The 17,901-nt window shown below is 36.8% G+C and overlaps 1 non-coding gene across 1 annotated transcript; it reads left to right on the top strand.

The window, feature by feature from the left end:
- Positions 1-12,068: 12,068 nt before the first annotated feature.
- LOC127077819 (small nucleolar RNA R71) lies at positions 12,069-12,175 on the top strand. The gene has a single exon (XR_007787590.1). It is a non-coding gene; the product is annotated as a small nucleolar RNA R71 (small nucleolar RNA).
- The last annotated feature ends 5,726 nt before the right edge of the window (positions 12,176-17,901 follow it).

Here is a 17,901-nt window from a genome sequence, read left to right as displayed (position 1 = left end):
TTTGTGACCTGATGGGCTCAGAATGAAGCCCAGAATTTTCTGGTATTCGCAAGCTTCACTAGGCGAATGGCGTAGCGAAGGGTTCGCTAAGCGAAGGAGTAGCTCGCCTAGCGAGCAAGCCAGTTTAGGCCATTTTCTGGATTTGGCCATCTGTGTGCTGGGTCTTTGTTCTTTTAAGATCAACGCCTTGAAAAATAAGTTGGAGTGCCTTAAAAATGCCTTGTAATATTAACGGGCAAATTTTGGGGTATGACAATCCTCATTGCCCATAGTCCCTAATGAACTACTCACTCATGGTGAGGCAAACAAAACCAAATCGGTATTCATTACCAGATTCATATCAAACAATTATAATAGCCGAACAATTGAAGAACAATGAATAAAAAAACTGAATTAAGATTAAGTTTGGATCCATAATTGCTTCATTGGAGACTTGAGTTACAGAAAAAAAAAGAACATAAGTACGTAGAAACTTTCTAAATTAAAATTTGGATCCACAAACTCATAATAGGCTATGAGTTTTGTAGAAAAAAAAGTAAAATTGCACAAAATTCCTAGTTTAATCACTATTCAATCAAATTTGCATCAGATCAAATATTTCTTAAGAGCCACAATAAAATAGAATCAATCCAAATAAAGAAACAAAACAAATATCTCTCTCCCTCCTACTATGGCCCATAACAGCTGCTATGAGTGGCCGTAACAGGTCTCTAACTATTGTACTAGGAAGTTGAACAAGGTAAACCTATGGCTCATTGCTTCTGCGGCCCGTGGCAGCTGCTACAGGTGGTTGCAGTAGCTCTCTGGTTTTATTATGGAGAAACTTGTCTTTTTCTATTTTGCCTAGATTTGCTTGATTTTGACCCTTCTTGGTCTTGGATATTCATTAGTGATCGCGACTTTATGAGTCGATTTGGGGTACTAACTGCAAGTGCACAGTTCTATCGCGTAGTTTTAAAAGATATCGATCCCACAGGGACTTATGAATCGATATACCGTTTTCTAAGGTTACTTCGTAAAGCTAAGGCGGATGATACTTTGATTGTTTGGGAGAAAAGTAAAACTAAAATTAGATCTAAATTAAATATCAATTAAGCGGATATCGGTATGTAGTTCGTCGTAATTAGGGGATCAAATCTTCGTTGGGTTCTTGGTTTTAAAATAAATCTTTTCAGTAGACACTATTGATTAAAAGCCTTTTCTCAAACTCTCGCTCTGTTGAATAGACCATGACTTTATGTTAACGTAGCTGTCACTTATTAGTTAAGTCCAAAATCACTTTTTGAAAACAACAGAATCTATAGAAACCTTTTTTAAGAAAACACTAACCGTTTAAACACCCTCGTCTCAAACTCTCGCTCTATTGACTTAGATTATATAATTAAACTTAAATGCTTAACTCTCGTCCTCACATTTAACCTTTAAAAATACTTTTTGAAAAAGATTAGAATTTAATTAACTCTAAAAATTGCTTTCGCCCTGATTTAGAATTAATGTCCAATTTACACTGTCCAGTTAAAAACTCAAACTTTCGTTCTATTGATTTTAACTTCTTTATGTCTTTTACTCTCGTAAAAAAACTTTGGGATTAACCCTGTAAATTGAGACCATAAAAAGAGTGACTTTATTTTTAAATGAAATTAAACCAACTTAGTTTTGATTCCTTCATTCCGCTTACTTTACATACCGATATCTAAAATACTTAGCCGGACATGCTAAACGGGTCTAAACAATCATCATGCTTAAATAAAACCATATCAGGCAAACAATATAAATAAACAGTAATGCAGGGCATATATAAATTAAAACAATAAATTAAAGAACCTGAATAATTAATAGCAATCTTGAACACTCCACCACAGACCGGTTGGATTTGTTCTTGAACTCTTCAATCGGACAGGAAAATAAAAGCGAAAGAATAAAATACTATGATCTAACGTAAGGTTAGATCCAGTAAAAGATACACAATAATTTCCGGTGTAGAAACTATTGTGTGAAAAAATTAATTAAGTGCTTGAAAGATTGACTGGAAAAGAAAAGAAATAAAAATTGCTAGGAAAGTAAAGTGCTGAAAAAAATTAAAAAGGCAGTAAAATAAATGCAATGCCGAAAACTGGAAAAATTGAGAGAGCTTTAGGGTTCCATAATTGGTCCTATTTATACCAATGCATTAAGTGACTATTTTCCATTCAGTAGGTTTTTCACGTCAATTGGTCAAGCGAAGAAAGAGGAGGAACGTGCTTCCGTTGCTTCTGTTACGCGTCAAACCCAAAAATATAGGAATGGGGGTGTGACGCTCGTCACACCATGTGTTACGCTCGTAACACAAGGTAGCAGGGCGTGACGCTCGTCACACCTTGTGTGGCGGTCGTCACAGGTTCAGCGCTCTTGGCTTGTAATTGTGGGCTGGGCTTTAGTGCAATTTGCTTTCATCCTCTTTTTCACCCCCCTTTTCTTCCTTTTTCACTTATGCTTCAAATAAGTTACCTGAGACAAATAGAAGGAAAAATACCAAGTAATATCGAATAAAATGAAATAAATCGAAACAAATAATAATTTAATTTAATTAAATCGAGTCAAAAAATGTGATATTATTTCATGTTATCAAACTCCCCCATACTTAGACCTTTGCTTGTCCTCAAGCAAGATACAATATAGAAATCGTTTTAAAAATTTGGCCAGATGAAATTTCGAAACACACATCAATTCATACTAGGTTGCAAGTAAACCTTGTTTAGAAGTAACCTGGGTTTAATCTTGGCATCAACAACCACCGTTACAACCTCAGATAACCTCACCTTATGCAAACCAGTTCGAGTCATGCTATTATAACTAGCATAGTTCCTTTACTCTTATTTCACCCGTTTTCATTCTAGCGAAATCACATTAAGCCCTTTATCGTTTCGCGCACATAGTGGAGTGACCGGTTAGTGATTCTGATCCCCTTTTTAGCTTGAAGTTCTGGTACATAAGTTGGATAACTTCGTTATTTAGTCCATTGCAAATTGCGGGGGATCAGACCGTAGTCCGCCCTACCAAGTTCAGCACCAGATACCTGTCGAACCAACTCATAATGGATATTTCGTATCATGCTTTTGTATGATCTGCAACCTTTAGATTAAATGATCTGGTAAGGATCACCTAACTTAATTAGTGCATTTCCTGATATATATATATATATATATATATATATATATATATATATATATATATATATATATATATATATATAATATTATATATATATATATATATATATATTTTGTTTTGTTTTGGGAATCATTCACTTATATTCATCGGCTCTCCACGTAGTTTGCTATTAAGATGGTGCTGACTTCTTGTATAAACTACTCGGGGTTACTATAAAACTAAAAGTTCAAGGGATTGGTATAATAGGTACTTTTTCCTGATCTAACATGTTGAGGTTTGTTTAGAGCGTTGGTATGGTAATAATTTAGTCTTGATTTCACTCAAGTTTGATAAAATAAGCAACCTTTATATTTACTGAGTGTGTTGAATTTTTTTTTTGTGATGGCTCAAGAAAATTAAGGGGAATAGATAATAAGAAATTTTTCACACTATGGACTTAACTTAAAATAAATATGTATTATAATTTTTTATTTTTTTATATAATAATAAGAAAGGGAAATAACAATGAAATGGGAAATAACATACTTGAAAAGGGAAGGTTGAAAGAACAAGGTTTCCCCCCCCCCCCCCCCCCCCCCCCACGCTTAACTGGAACATTGTCCCCAATGTTTCAAAGAAAATAAAAGAAATAGAAAAAAGAAAGAAAGAAACTAAAATCAATGCTGCCTGCCGCCTCTTGTTCTTGGACCTGGTGATCGTTGACGTACTTCTAAGTCGTCAAACCTGCTGAGCAACTCAGTGAACCGCTGGTCGATTATGGCATTTCTCGCTTCCTGTTGTTGTTGCATCTGGCGCATCATTTGCATCACTTCGAGATTCTGCGCTTGCATACCATCAATAGCATCCATGATGTCGTCGTTGGTTGCTGGCCTTCTTCGTCGACGACGTCGTGAGGATGGACCAACTGCGTTATCGGAAGGGTTGAGCGGGACTGATTGTTGTGCAGGAACCTGATCACCTTGCTCCATTTCTTCAAACTCGTCTGTAGGCGGGTTTGCGTGTGAAGGCTCGGTAGCTTCGGGAGCATTCAGATCATAGATGAAGCGGTTGGGGTTGGTGACATCTGTGAGGGCAATGTTGGGTAAAACAACGCTTGGGACTTCGTGGTTATTCACCATAAGATAATACCTTCCGCCTACCCTGTTTTTGATTAGGCGGCTGGACCGACAATAGCTTATATCCATAAATAGGGGTGGGAGAGCTTGTAAATGTAGGAGTCGTTCCCCTAGATTTAAGCCAAGTGCTATTGTGGTTATTAATCCTCCAATAACAAAAGATTGGCGGCCTCTAGCACATAGGGTGCGGATATGATGAAATAAGAAAGAAGCAGCGTTTACCTTTGTATCCATTTCAAAGACGCAGTGGAGGAAGAATAATTCCTTGACGTTGACTTTGTTGTTGTTCGGTCTTCCAAAAACTGTGTTTTGCAGGATGCGAATAAAGTACCGGATGGTTGGGTTATGTATATGCGAAGCAAGTAGCACATCCCAATTATCGGTTTCCACACCGGATATTTTCCTAAAGAGATCGAAGGCGTTTATTTGCCACTGGGAATTCGGAGGGATTCTTGGGTGGACGCGGTCTCCTACAGGGAACTGTAGCATGGCACTCAGCTGATCCTGGGATAGTGAGTATTCGGTGTTGAACATGCGGAAGGTTGCGGTACCGGTTAAGTACTCGTCTTCACCGGTGGGAGTGATGTACGAATAAGAACTTAAAAATTCTAAGGTGAGAGATGGGTAGGTAGGTTGATTATGAATGCATAGAAAGGTTAAATCAGAAAGGCGGAGCATCCATTGTATACCTTGAAGTAATCCTAATTCTTGTAAACAATTTAAATCAGGATACCTGGTAGATAGGACACCTCGCTGTTGGAAACGCTCGAACTGCTCCCTTTGATAATTATCATCTTCGGATCGGAAGATGATATTTCCGAATTCTTGGTTTCCCGCCATACTGATAAGTGGGTTGAAAGAAGTAAAAGGTAAGAAAATGAAATGTATTTTATAGAATGGTTTGTGGTGTATGAAGAAAGGTATGGTGGGTATTTATAGGAAAAAATTTGGAAGTTGGAAAGGGAGTGGTTGAAAAATAAATAAATGTGGGTAAATGTGAGTAAATGGGTGAATGAATGGGGAAGGTAAAAAATGGGGTGGTGTAACGGTCGTGTCTCCAACGGTTACTAACGTTCACCTAGTCTGAAGGTGTCACGCTCGTGACAAGGGTGTTACAGGCGTCACAGGCACTTGGTGTGACGATCGTGATGGCTAGTGTGACGCTCGTCACACAGTCAGCTTGCAACGGTCACTGCTTGCGTGGGTGCTTCATAATTTGTTTTTATTATTATATTTTATTTTTTTGTTATTTTGTTTTGCTTATGCTTATTTTATTTTGCTATTGTAATGCTTATAAATTGTCTTGCATGCTATTCTACTACCATAATATATGTATTTCTTTAACAGGCATAGCATATAGTGGATATCATTACTTGTAATTATAGAAATTGCATAGATCAAAATAAACTAATAATGCAATAGCTTCATAAAATAATCATAATGTAACATTGGAAAACAAAAGCAAACATGCGAAAGAAAAACAAATACTAATATTAAAAATAATGTGAAACAAAATTAATAAATAGCCTAAACTAAAACTAAGTAACTAAGAAAAACAACTTCTAGCCACTTGCATGATCTCTGGCTGGAGGAGCAAAGGAGTTAACACGGTTTAGAAACTCGTGGAATTGATTTGTCATACTGCTCATGTATCCCAGAAATTCTTGTCCCATGTTAGCTAACTCTTCTCTGAGGGCGTCTTGTTCTGACATCAAGGCTTAAATGATGGTGTTATAATTATCTCCGGGCATATGATGTCTAGGATCGGGTATTGCCGACCCTTCGGTCGGGATAGGTTGAGGAGGAGGGTCAATATCATAATAACCAGATGGTGTCTGAGGGTCAGACTCATCATAAGGGATCTGGTCATCACAAATCTCGTAGTCCTGGATGGATTCAGTAGATCTAGCAGGAGAAGGTGTTCCGTTCAGATTGTAGAGCCAGTTATTGCGGTTATGAACACTAGTCCTCGGACTAGGCAGGGTGAATAGGCAAAGGACTTGGTTGTTAATTATAAGCTCAAACTCTTCAGGCCCGAGGTTTGCTATAAACATAATGTTGAAGAGGAAAGGTATACTCATAGTCGCAATGCCACAGAAAGGGCTTAGGTCAAGCATAGGTTGACGTAATCCGATAGCATTACCAATCATGGTTATCAATCCGCCTATTTGAATTGGTGCTCGTTCATCTTGGATAAGGCGGTCAAAGTTTGCCAACATAAAAGTGGCACCATTCATAGGACGGTTCTGGGAAGCACAAAACATGATGAAGAGTTCATCACGTGATACTGTAGTAATATTTGACTTCTTCCCAAAAAGGGTGTGGGCCAAGATCTTATGGAAATAACGAAAGGCCGGATTATGTATGTTTCTAGAAAGAAACTCATGTTCCTCGGGGTCGTCATTTCCAGTCAAATTTCCCCAAAAATGTTCAAGTTCTCTATATTCAAAAAGGTCTTCTTGGCTCACTGTGAATGTATCAAAAGAGGAAGGGAAACCTAAAAGGTTGGTAAAATCTTGAATGTTAAATTGATACTCCATATTGAACATTCTGAACTGAATGAAACCTCTGCTTATTCCTTTTCCATGGCTGGGTAGATAGATCAGGGAGCTAAGGAATTCTAGCGTTAGTCTCCGGTAAGTGACGAATTGTCTTCGGATAGGAGTGGTTTCCCACCCTATTTGACTCAGCAAATACATGACACTTTCTCTTAGTCCAAGGGCAGTCATTGCCCAATCATCAGCATACAAACTAGGTAGCATCTCTCTCTCTGCTAGTTCCTCAAACTTTTGTTTCTGGGCTTTCCCTCTGAATTTGATACCCATACGATCAATTTGTCCCATCAGGTTAGTGTTAGCTAGAGAAAAAGAAAAACAAGAGTTTTAGTCAGGATTTGGCCAAATGCCGAAAGAAGAAAAGAAGAAAATTTTTATAAGTTAAAATAAATTAAGAATGAATACTAAATAAAATTTAAAAGAATAATTAAAGAAGAAATAAAAAATAAAAATATTTGTGGGTTGTCTCCCACGAAGCGCTTTGTTTAATGTCGCAAGCTCGACATAAAAACTATCAAATATAATCTATAAATTCTGGAGGCATTTCGTCTAAGTGCAGGACTTGTGAATCTTCATTGTTCTCTGCATAGTGATAATGTTTTAGATGCTGCCCGTTTACGTTAAATGGTTCAATAGATTTTCCTTTAATTTCCACCGCTCCACTAGGGAAAACATTAGTAACTTGGAAAGGGCTTGACCATCTAGATCGTAGTTTTCCTGGGAATAACTTAAGTCTAGAGTTGAACAAAAGGACTATATCGCCTTGTTTGAAGATTTTTCTTGATATACGTTTATCATGCCATTTCTCCGTTCTTTCTTTGTAGATTCTGGCGTTTTCGTAGGCGTCTTGTCGAAGTTCCTCTAATTCGTTTATGTCAAGAATTCGCTTTTCACCAGCGGCCTTATAGTTTAAATTTAGATTTTTAATAGCCCAGTAGGCCTTATGTTCTAATTCTACCGGGAGGTGGCAAGATTTTCCATAAATAAGCTTAAATGGGGTTGCCCCTATGGGAGTTTTGTAAGCGGTTCGATATGCCCATAAAGCTTCCGGTAGTTTCGATGACCAATCTTTCCTTGAGGTGGCGAATGTTTTTTCCAATATTTGTTTGATTTCTCTGTTAGACACCTCCACTTGTCCACTGGTTTGAGGATGGTAAGGTGTCGCTACTCTATGTCTTACACCATACTTAAACAGTAGTTTTTCGAGTATCTTAGATATGAAATGCGATCCACCATCACTGACTACTATTCTTGGGACACCAAATCTTGGAAAAATTATATTCTTAAAGAGTCTAGTTACTACTCGTGTGTCGTTTGTTGGAGAAGCTATAGCTTCAATCCATTTTGATACGTAGTCAACCGCTACGAGTATGTACTTGTTACCGAAAGAATGTGGAAAAGGTCCCATGAAATCTATTCCCCACACGTCGAAAATCTCTACTTCCAAAATGCCCTTTTGTGGCATCTCGTCACGTCTAGATATGTTTCCTGTGCATTGACATCTATCACATTTCTTGATAGCCCCATGCACATCCTTCCATATGTTTGGCCAATAAAGACCGGCTTGTAGGATTTTGGAGCAGGTCTTGGATGTACTTGCATGTCCATCATAAGGAGCGGAGTGACAATGTTGGATTATATTTTCTATCTCTTCTTCAGGTATACACCGACGGAAAATACCATCGGGGCCTCTTTTGAAAAGTAAAGGGTCATCCCAGTAATAATGTTTTATGTCATGGAAGAATCGTTTCTTTTGTTGGTAAGATAAATTAGGTGGAACTATTCCGGCAGCTAAATAATTGACGAAGTCAGCGTACCATGGTGTAACACATATAGCTAAGGTGGTCTCTACCTGTTTATCAGCTTTATTTTCTTCCAAAGTAGCTATAAGTTTATCGTACGAGAAATCATCGTTGATCGATGTTCTTTCCGGTTCCAGGTTTTCGAGTCTAGAGAGGTGATCTGCTACTACGTTTTCAGTTCCTTTTTTATCTTTGATTTCCAGATCGAATTCTTGTAGCAACAAGATCCACCTTAGAAGTCTAGGTTTAGCGTCCTTTTTTGTTAAGAGGTACTTAATGGCGGCGTGGTCAGTGTAAACGATTATTTTAGCTCCGACCAAGTAAGAACGAAATTTATCTAGTGCAAATACTACTGCTAAAAGTTATTTCTCGGTCGTGGCGTAATTCATTTGTGCTTCATCTAGAGTTCTACTTGCGTAATATATGACGTGAAGCTTTTTATCCTTTCGTTGTCCTAAAACAGCGCCTACGGCGTAATCACTTGCGTCACACATTATTTCGAATGGTTCATTCCAATCCGGGGTCTGCATTATGGGTGCGGAGATCAATGCTTGTTTAAGCGTTTGAAATGCTTCTAAACATTTATTGTCAAAGATGAATTCAGCATCTTTCATTAATAATTCGGTCAAAGGTTTAGTTATTTTAGAGAAATCTTTAATGAATCGTCGGTAAAAACCGGCGTGTCCTAAGAAGCTTCGTACTTCTCTCACAGTTTTCGGAGGTTGAAGGTTTTCGATTACTTCTATTTTGGCTTTGTCTACTTCAATTCCTCTATTTGATATGATGTGTCCTAAAACAATTCCTTCTTGTACCATAAAGTGACATTTTTCCCAATTAAGTACTAGGTTTACTTTTACACATCGTTCTAGAACTCTCTCTAGGTTTTCAAGACATTCTTCAAAGCTTTGTCCGCATACGGAAAAATCATCCATAAATACTTCCATGATATTTTCGAGAAAATCGGCGAATATTGCCATCATGCACCTTTGGAAGGTTGCGGGAGCATTGCACAAGCCAAACGGCATTCGTCGATAAGCGAAGGTACCAAAAGGACATCAGGATGAATTGGTATTTGAAAGAAGCCTGAGTAACCGTCTAGATAGCAGAAATGAGATTGTTTTGCTAATCGTTCTAACATCTGGTATATGAATGGTAAAGGGAAATGATCTTTTCGGGTTGCTTTGTTTAGTTTCCTATAGTCAATGCACATTCTCCATCCCGATTCGATTCGTTTGGTTATAGTTTCTCCTTTTTCATTTTCAATAACTGTTATACCTCCTTTCTTTGGTACTACGTGTACAGGACTAACCCATTTGCTATCAGATATAGGATATATGATACCTGCCTCTAATAACTTTGTTACTTCCTTTTTCACTACCTCACTCAGGATCGGGTTTAGTCTCCTTTGATGTTCCCTAGAGGTTTTACAGTCTTCTTCTAGCATGATGCGGTGCACACAAATAGAAGGACTTATTCCTTTAAGATCAGTGATGTTGTATCCTAGAGCGGTTGGATATTTTCTTAAGATATGTAGGAGTTTTTCAGTTTCGAGTTTTCCTAGGTCTGCATTAACTATTACTGGTCGTTCAAGTTCTAAGTCTAGGAATTCATATCTCAGATTTTTGGGAAGTGTTTTCAGGTCGAGGTTTGGTTTCTTAAGGCATTGCGCATGATCCGATATCATTGCTAAACATTGGTTAAGTTCGTCTTCTACACGATAGTCAAACAATTTGTCATTTTCTAACTCTGTTTCTTTTATGCATTCATCGATGATATCCATGAAGTAACATGTGTCTTCTATTGCAGGTGCTTTCAAAAATTGGGAAAGAATGAACTCAATTTTCTCTTCTCCTACTTCGAAAGTGAGTCGTCCTCGTTTTACGTCTATGATCGCACCGGCGGTTGCTAAGAATGGTCTTCGCAATATAATGGGTGTAACTTCATCTTCTCTAATGTCCATAATTATAAAATCGGTTGGAATGTAGAATTAACCTATGCGCACGGGAACGTTTTCAAGAATTCCTACAGGGTATCTAACGGAACGATCTGCTAATTGCACAGACATTTTAGTTGGTCTTAATTCTCCCATTTCCAGTTTCTTGCATATGGATAAAGGCATAACACTGATACCGGCTCCTAAATCGCATAAGGCTTTATCTATGACAAATTTTCCTATGTGACAGGGTATAGAGAAACTACCAGGATCCTTAAGTTTTGGAGGCATATTCTGGATTATGGCTCTACATTCAGCAGTGAGTGTAACGGTTTCGCTATCTTCAAGTTTCCTTTTATTAGAAAGAATTTCTTTTAAGAACTTAGCATATGAGGGCATTTGCGTAATAGCTTCTGTAAACGGAATTGTGACGTTTAATTGTTTCAGTAGGTCAACAAATTTTTTAAATTGGCCCGCATCTTTGGTTTTAATAAGCCTTTGAGGGTAAGGGATAGGTGGTTTATAAGGTGATGGAGGTACATAAGGTTCTTTCTTTTCTACGGTTTCCTTATTACTCTCTTCCTTTTCCTTAGGTTTACTTTCTTCCTCAGTTGACTTTTTAGAGTTTTGGTTTTCCATCCTTGGATCAGACGGTCCTTCTACTTCCGTTCCACTTCTTAATATGATTGCATGAGCGTGGCTCTTCGGGTTAGGTTGGGGTTGTCCAGGAAATGTACCAGTTGGGGCAGCAGTAGGCGCTTGTTGTTGAGCTACTTGTGAGATTTGTGTTTCCAGTATTTTGTTATGGGTAGCCAAGGCATCTACTTTACTTGCTAGTTATTTAATTTGTTCGCTAGTGTGTACATTCTGGTTTAAGAAATCTTTATTGGTTTGCTTTTGAGAAGCTATGAAGTTCTCCATCATGATTTCCAAGTTGGATTTCCTAGGAACGTTATTGTTAGGTGTAGATGGCATCGGCTTTTGATATCCCGGAGGTATAGCTGGGGCTTGATTGGGAGCTTGTCCTGGTGCGTATAAAGCATTATTACTCTTATATGAAAAATTAGGATGGTTCTTCCAGTTAGAGTTATAGGTATGCGAGTAGGGATTTCCTTGAGCATAATTCACTTGTTCTGCTTGGATTCCTGTTAGGAGTTGACAATCTGCAGGAGCGTGACCTTGGATTCCACAGACTTTGCAATTTTGAGCTGCGGCAACCACGGTGGCTGGAGGTGATACATTTAAACTTTTAATTTTCTGGGCCAGAGCATCCACTTTTGCATTAACATGATCAAGGCTACTTATCTCGTACATGCCACTTTTCGTTTGAGGTTTTTCTACCATTGTTCGGTCGCTTCCCCACTGATAATGGTTTTGGGCCATGCTCTCGATAAGTTGATAAGCATCGGCATAAGGTTTATCCATAAGCGCACCACCTGCGGCGGCGTCTATTGTTAACCTTGTGTTGTACAAGAGACCATTATAGAAGGTATGAATTACTAACCAGTCCTCTAAACCATGGTGTGGACAAAGTCTCGTCATGTCTTTGTATCTTTCCCATGCTTCGAAAAGAGACTCGTTATCTTTCTGTTTAAATCCATTTATCTGGGCTCTCAACATAGTTGTTTTGCTTGGAGGAAAATATCGGGCAAGAAAGACTTTCTTCAACTCGTTCCATGTGGTGACTGAGTTGGAAGGAAGAGACTGAAGCCATCTTCTAGCTTTATCTCTTAACGATAAAGGAAAGAGACGAAGTCGAATTGCCTCTGAAGTGACACCATTAGCTTTAACAATATCAGCGTATTGGACAAATACGGACAAATGAAGGTTTGGATCATCGGTAGGATTTCCAGAGAATTGATTCTGTTGCACTGCTTGTAGCAGCAAAGGCTTAAGTTCGAAGTTGTTTGCTTCGATTGCGGGTGGAGCAATACTCGAATGCGGCTCATCTTGCGATGGAGCGGCGTAATCTCGAAGAGCACGAGCTGGTTCTGTCATCTCGGGTATCGGCGAAGGAAGAAGATTTTTGAGGTCGGGCACTTCGATAGGAGGGAGATTGTTTGCAGCACGATATTCCCGAATTCGTCGTAAGACTCGGAGATATAGTTCAATGTCGTTGATTCGTAAGTAAAACGGCTCGCCTTGTGAGCGAGTGTGTGGCATACAAATCAACGAAAGAAAGAAAGAAAAATAAAAAAATGCCTTAGTCTCTACAGCGTAATAGAAGAGTAACGATATCGACTAAATAAAAGTCCCCGACAACGGCGCCAAAAACTTGATCGCGACTTTATGAGTCGATTTGGGGTACTAACTGCAAGTGCACAGTTCTATCGCGTAGTTTTAAAAGATATCGATCCCACAGGGACTTATGAATCGATATACCGTTTTCTAAGGTTACTTTGTAAAGCTAAGGCGGATGATACTTTGATTGTTTGGGGGAAAAGTAAAACTAAAATTAGATCTAAATTAAATATCAATTAAGCGGATATCGGTATGTAGTTCGTCGTAATTAGGGAATCAAATCTTCGTTGGGTTCTTGGTTTTAAAATAAATCTTTTCAGTAGACACTATTGATTAAAAGCCTTTTCTCAAAATCTCGCTCTGTTGAATAGACCATGACTTTATGTTAACGTAGTTGTCACTTATTAGTTAAGTCCAAAATCACTTTTTGAAAACAACAGAATCTATAGAAACCTTTTTTAAGAAAACACTAACTGTTTAAACACCCTCGTCTCAAACTCTCGCTCTATTGACTTAGATTATATAATTAAACTTAAATGCTTAACTCTCGTCCTCATATTTAACCTTTAAAAATACTTTTTGAAAAAGATTAGAATTTAATTAACTCTAAAAATTGCTTTCGCCCTGATTTAGAATTAATGTCCAATTTACACTGTTCAGTTAAAAACTCAAACTTTCGTTCTATTGATTTTAACTTCTTTATGTCTTTTACTCTCGTACAAAAACTTTGGGATTAACCCTGTAAATTGAGACCATAAAAAGAGTGACTTTATTTTTAAATGAAATTAAACCAACTTAGTTTTGATTCCTTCATTCCGCTTACTTTACATACCGATATCTAAAATACTTAGCCGGACATGCTAAACGGGTCTAAACAATCATCATGCTTAAATAAAACCATATCAGGCAAACAATATAAATAAACAGTAATGCAGGGCATATATAAATTAAAACAATAAATTAAAGAACCTGAATAATTAATAGCAATCTTGAACACTCCACCACAGATCGGTTGGATTTGTTCTTGAACTCTTCAATCGGACAGGAAAATAAAAGCGAAAGAATAAAATACTATGATCTAACGTAAGGTTAGATCCAGTAAAAGATACACAATAGTTTCCGGTGTAGAAACTATTGTGTGAAAAAATTAATTTAGTGCTTGAAAGATTGACTGGAAAAGAAAAGAAATAAAAATTGCTAGGAAAGTAAAGTGTTGAAAAAAATTAAAAAGGCAGTAAAATAAATGCAGTGCCGAAAACTGGAAAAGATGAGAGAGCTTTAGGGTTCCATAATTGGTCCTATTTATACCAATGCATTAAGTGACCGTTTTCCATTCGGTAGGTTTTTCACGTCAATTGGTCAAGCGAAGAAAGAGGAGGAACGTGCTTCCGTTGCTTCTGTTACGCGTCAAACCCAGGGGTGTGACGCTCGTCACACCATGTGTTACGCTCGTAACACAAGGTAGCAGGGCGTGACGCTCGTCACACCTTGTGTGGCGGTCGTCACAGGTTCAGCGCTCCTGGCTTGTAATTGTGGGCTGGGCTTTAGTGCAATTTGCTTTCATCCTCTTTTTCACCCCCCTTTTCTTCCTTTTTCACTTATGCTTCAAATAAGTTACCTGAGACAAATAGAAGGAAAAATACCAAGTAATATCGAATAAAATAAAATAAATCGAAACAAATAATAATATAATTTAATTAAATCGAGTCCAAAAATGTGATATTATTTCATGTTATCAATTAGACTCTTAAAATAGAAAGAACACACAAATAAAAGTCTAAAATATGGTAATTGGAAGTCAATTAAACATAATGCGATAAAATACTAATAGCAAATGACTAGAAATAACGATGCGAATACCACTTATCACTTACTCGTATTTGGATCAAACCTTCATGCAGTTAATAATATGGAATCATTATCGTGTGATTCTCGGAATCAAGATCACTAGATCCGAGAAGGGAATTTCTTTAGATCAATCATACTATGTCGAAACGATTTTAAAGAAATATAACTACTTTGATTGTAAAACTGCTTGCACACCATACAATCCAAGTGTAAAACTATTTAAGAACACTGGTGATAGTGTTAGACATACTGAGTATGAGAGTGTCATTGGAAATCCTAGGTATGCCACAGATTGTATTAAACCCTACATTGTATATATCGTTGGATTTTTGTGCAACTTTACAAGTAGGCCGAGCAATGAGCATTTGCAAGCCATTGAGAGAGTCATGTGATAACTTAATAGGACCATGAATCTCAATTTACATTATCAGATATTTTAACCTGTACTTGAAGGATACATTGATGCCGATTGGAACACCTTATCAGATGATTCCAAGGCAACTAATGACTATATATTAAATATAGTTGGACGTGATATATATTGGAAATCAAAGGAATAAACTATCTTGGCTTGGTCCATGATGGAGTCTAAAATGATAGCATTAGCAACTACTAGGGAAGAATCAAGTTGGTTTATATGCTTGCTATCTGGGATTCCTTTATGGGAAGAAACCATACCAACTGAGTTGATCCATTGTGATAGTATCACGACTATTGAAAAAATTGAGAATTGTTATTATAATGGTAAAAAAAAACATCAAATAAGAATGAAGCATAAAATTATTAGAGATTGTATATCTAAAGAAGCTATAAGGGTAGATCATGTACACATTGATGAAAATTTAGTAGACCTTTTGACGAAAGGATTAGCTAGAGAGAAATCCCATAATACATCCTAGAAGATGGGACTAATGCCTATGATGGTAACCCGACCTAATAGTCTAGAGATCCCAAGAAATAGGTTCAATAGGAAATAACAAATTGTGAGTAATATGAGGTGAACATGCTAGTATAAACAAGAGAAGCATGAATCTTTAAGTGAAAACAGGATGAGATAATAAAAACTCTTAATGAGATCTATACTTTGTATGAGGAGGTACCTAGTTACAAGAGTACTCATGATAGACTCACCTATGTGACTGTGGAACTTAGGTCGATTCCTTTGGATTTCGAGGCAGAATTCCTAGAGCCTTCACTAAATCGGGATAGACATGTAGGTCCATTAAAGAACGAGCTTATTAGAATACACATTAAGAAAAGGTTGTGTGAGGTAGACTTCAATTCAATTGTGTTACTCTTGTTGAATTGAAATCCTACTTGCTACACAAAGATTCAAGTCGTAGACACCTCTACTAACCCATGATCTTAGAAATGTTTGAAGTTACTTATGAAACATTTATTTAAATTCAAGTGAGTTTTTGTTGGATCATGTCAATATTCCAATAGGAAGATGAATTTGAAAAAGTTCCTTAAGTCCCACATTGTTAGAAAAAATAATTGTGTTTGTGTGTTAGTTGTAACAAATTCCTAAGTCTCACATTGCTTATATTAGTTATTTTGGCTATATTACTTCATAATATAAGGAAACCACTTGTTTCATTCCAAAATAAACCAAAGATTTCTATTGAGTTTTTCCTTCATCTCTCTCATAACTCAGCGTCTTTCGAAATGTTGAAGCGTCAACTTCATTCCCTTTCTTTCTACTCGTTCAATTTTCTGAGTCTTTTTTTAATTGTCTTTAGAGAATTATTTTAATTTATCCTCGTTTGAGTTGAGAAATTATCAAGTATTAAATTTTAGATTCTCTTTGGAGAATTATTTTAATTTCTCTATGTTTGAGAAATTATTTCAAGTGGTCGAATGACAAGTATTAAATTCTCTTTGGATGACAATTTGAATTTCTCCTCGTTTGAGAAATTATTATAATTGGTATTTATTCACGATATAAAGAGTGGTATTTATACAATATCCAAATGATCTTTGCACCATTAGACGGTGTATTTCTACACCGGTTATCTACCGTGCAAGTAGCAATCGTATTATATATAATTAGGTTGTTTTATCCTTGAGGCATTCTTATTGAATGACTGCTTTAAACAAATTTGAGGTTTGCTGCAAAATGTCTTAAAGAGTGAAACCTAGTCCGCGACTCGTCCAGATAATTTCTTCAATGACAACTTTTCAAAACCGTAAAATAACATAAACTACCTCCAAAATATTTAAACATTTTAAAAATTGAAAAGTTCTCTTATGTGAAACTCAGAAGTTTAATTTCAATTCACTACCACACACATATATTAAATGTTATTTTTATTCACTTACTCCAACACAATCCCGAATGGAGGAATATATTTCAAGCCACTTAAAAAATTCAAACTTGAAAAAAAAACAATAAAATGTATGGGTCATGAACTTAAAACTGGCTCATTAGTTACAACACAATGGCTGGCTTTGAAGTTTTCAACTACCTCATCAAAGCTAAACATACTAAGCAGAGGTATATGGGCATAAAATAGATATGGAAAAATCCTTTGATATGCTTGAGTGGAGTTTATTCTACAACACTTTACTCACCCTTGGTTTTCCTAACCACATTACTTGTACTATTATGAAGTGTGTTGAAAGTGTCTCATTATATATCCTCATAAATGGGTATCCTAGTAAGTACATTATTCCAACTAGAGGAATAAGACATGGATACCTTCTCTCACCCAATCTCTTTATCTTATGCGCTGATGTTTTATCTAATATCCCATAATGAGAATAAATTTCCAGGTATATTTATAACTCAAAATGCTCCAAATATCACTCACCTATTTTTTGCAAATGACGGCTTAATCTTCTGCAAGGCTTAAGAAAAGGATGTGAGGAATCTCTTAATGATTTTTCAGAATGTACCAGGACAACTCTGGTCAAAGGATCAATTTCCAAAAATATGAGACTATGTTCAGTCCTAACACCAATCATAACAGAAAAAACCTTCTTTCTAATCTTTTGGGTATCCCTATTGTCCCTAAAATTCAAACCAACCTAGGTATTCCTATTCAAATAAGATTATTTAAAAGTCAAATTTTTAACTTTATTTTGGATAGAATAAGGAAAAAAACTCAAGGTTTGGAAAGCTAATAGCTTATCTTTTGCTGGTAGAGTTACCCTTATTAAACTTGTGGCTAAAGCAATTTCCACTTATGTTATGAACTCATTTTTTTCTTCCTAAAAACCTTTATAATAAGATGGGCAGTTTATTATCTAACTTT

Source organism: Lathyrus oleraceus, chromosome 4 (assembly GCF_024323335.1).
Source record: "Lathyrus oleraceus cultivar Zhongwan6 chromosome 4, CAAS_Psat_ZW6_1.0, whole genome shotgun sequence".
Lineage (NCBI taxonomy): Eukaryota > Viridiplantae > Streptophyta > Magnoliopsida > Fabales > Fabaceae > Lathyrus > Lathyrus oleraceus.
The sequence above is the reverse complement of the archived record's forward strand: the minus strand, read 5'-3'. Positions and strand labels throughout refer to the sequence as shown.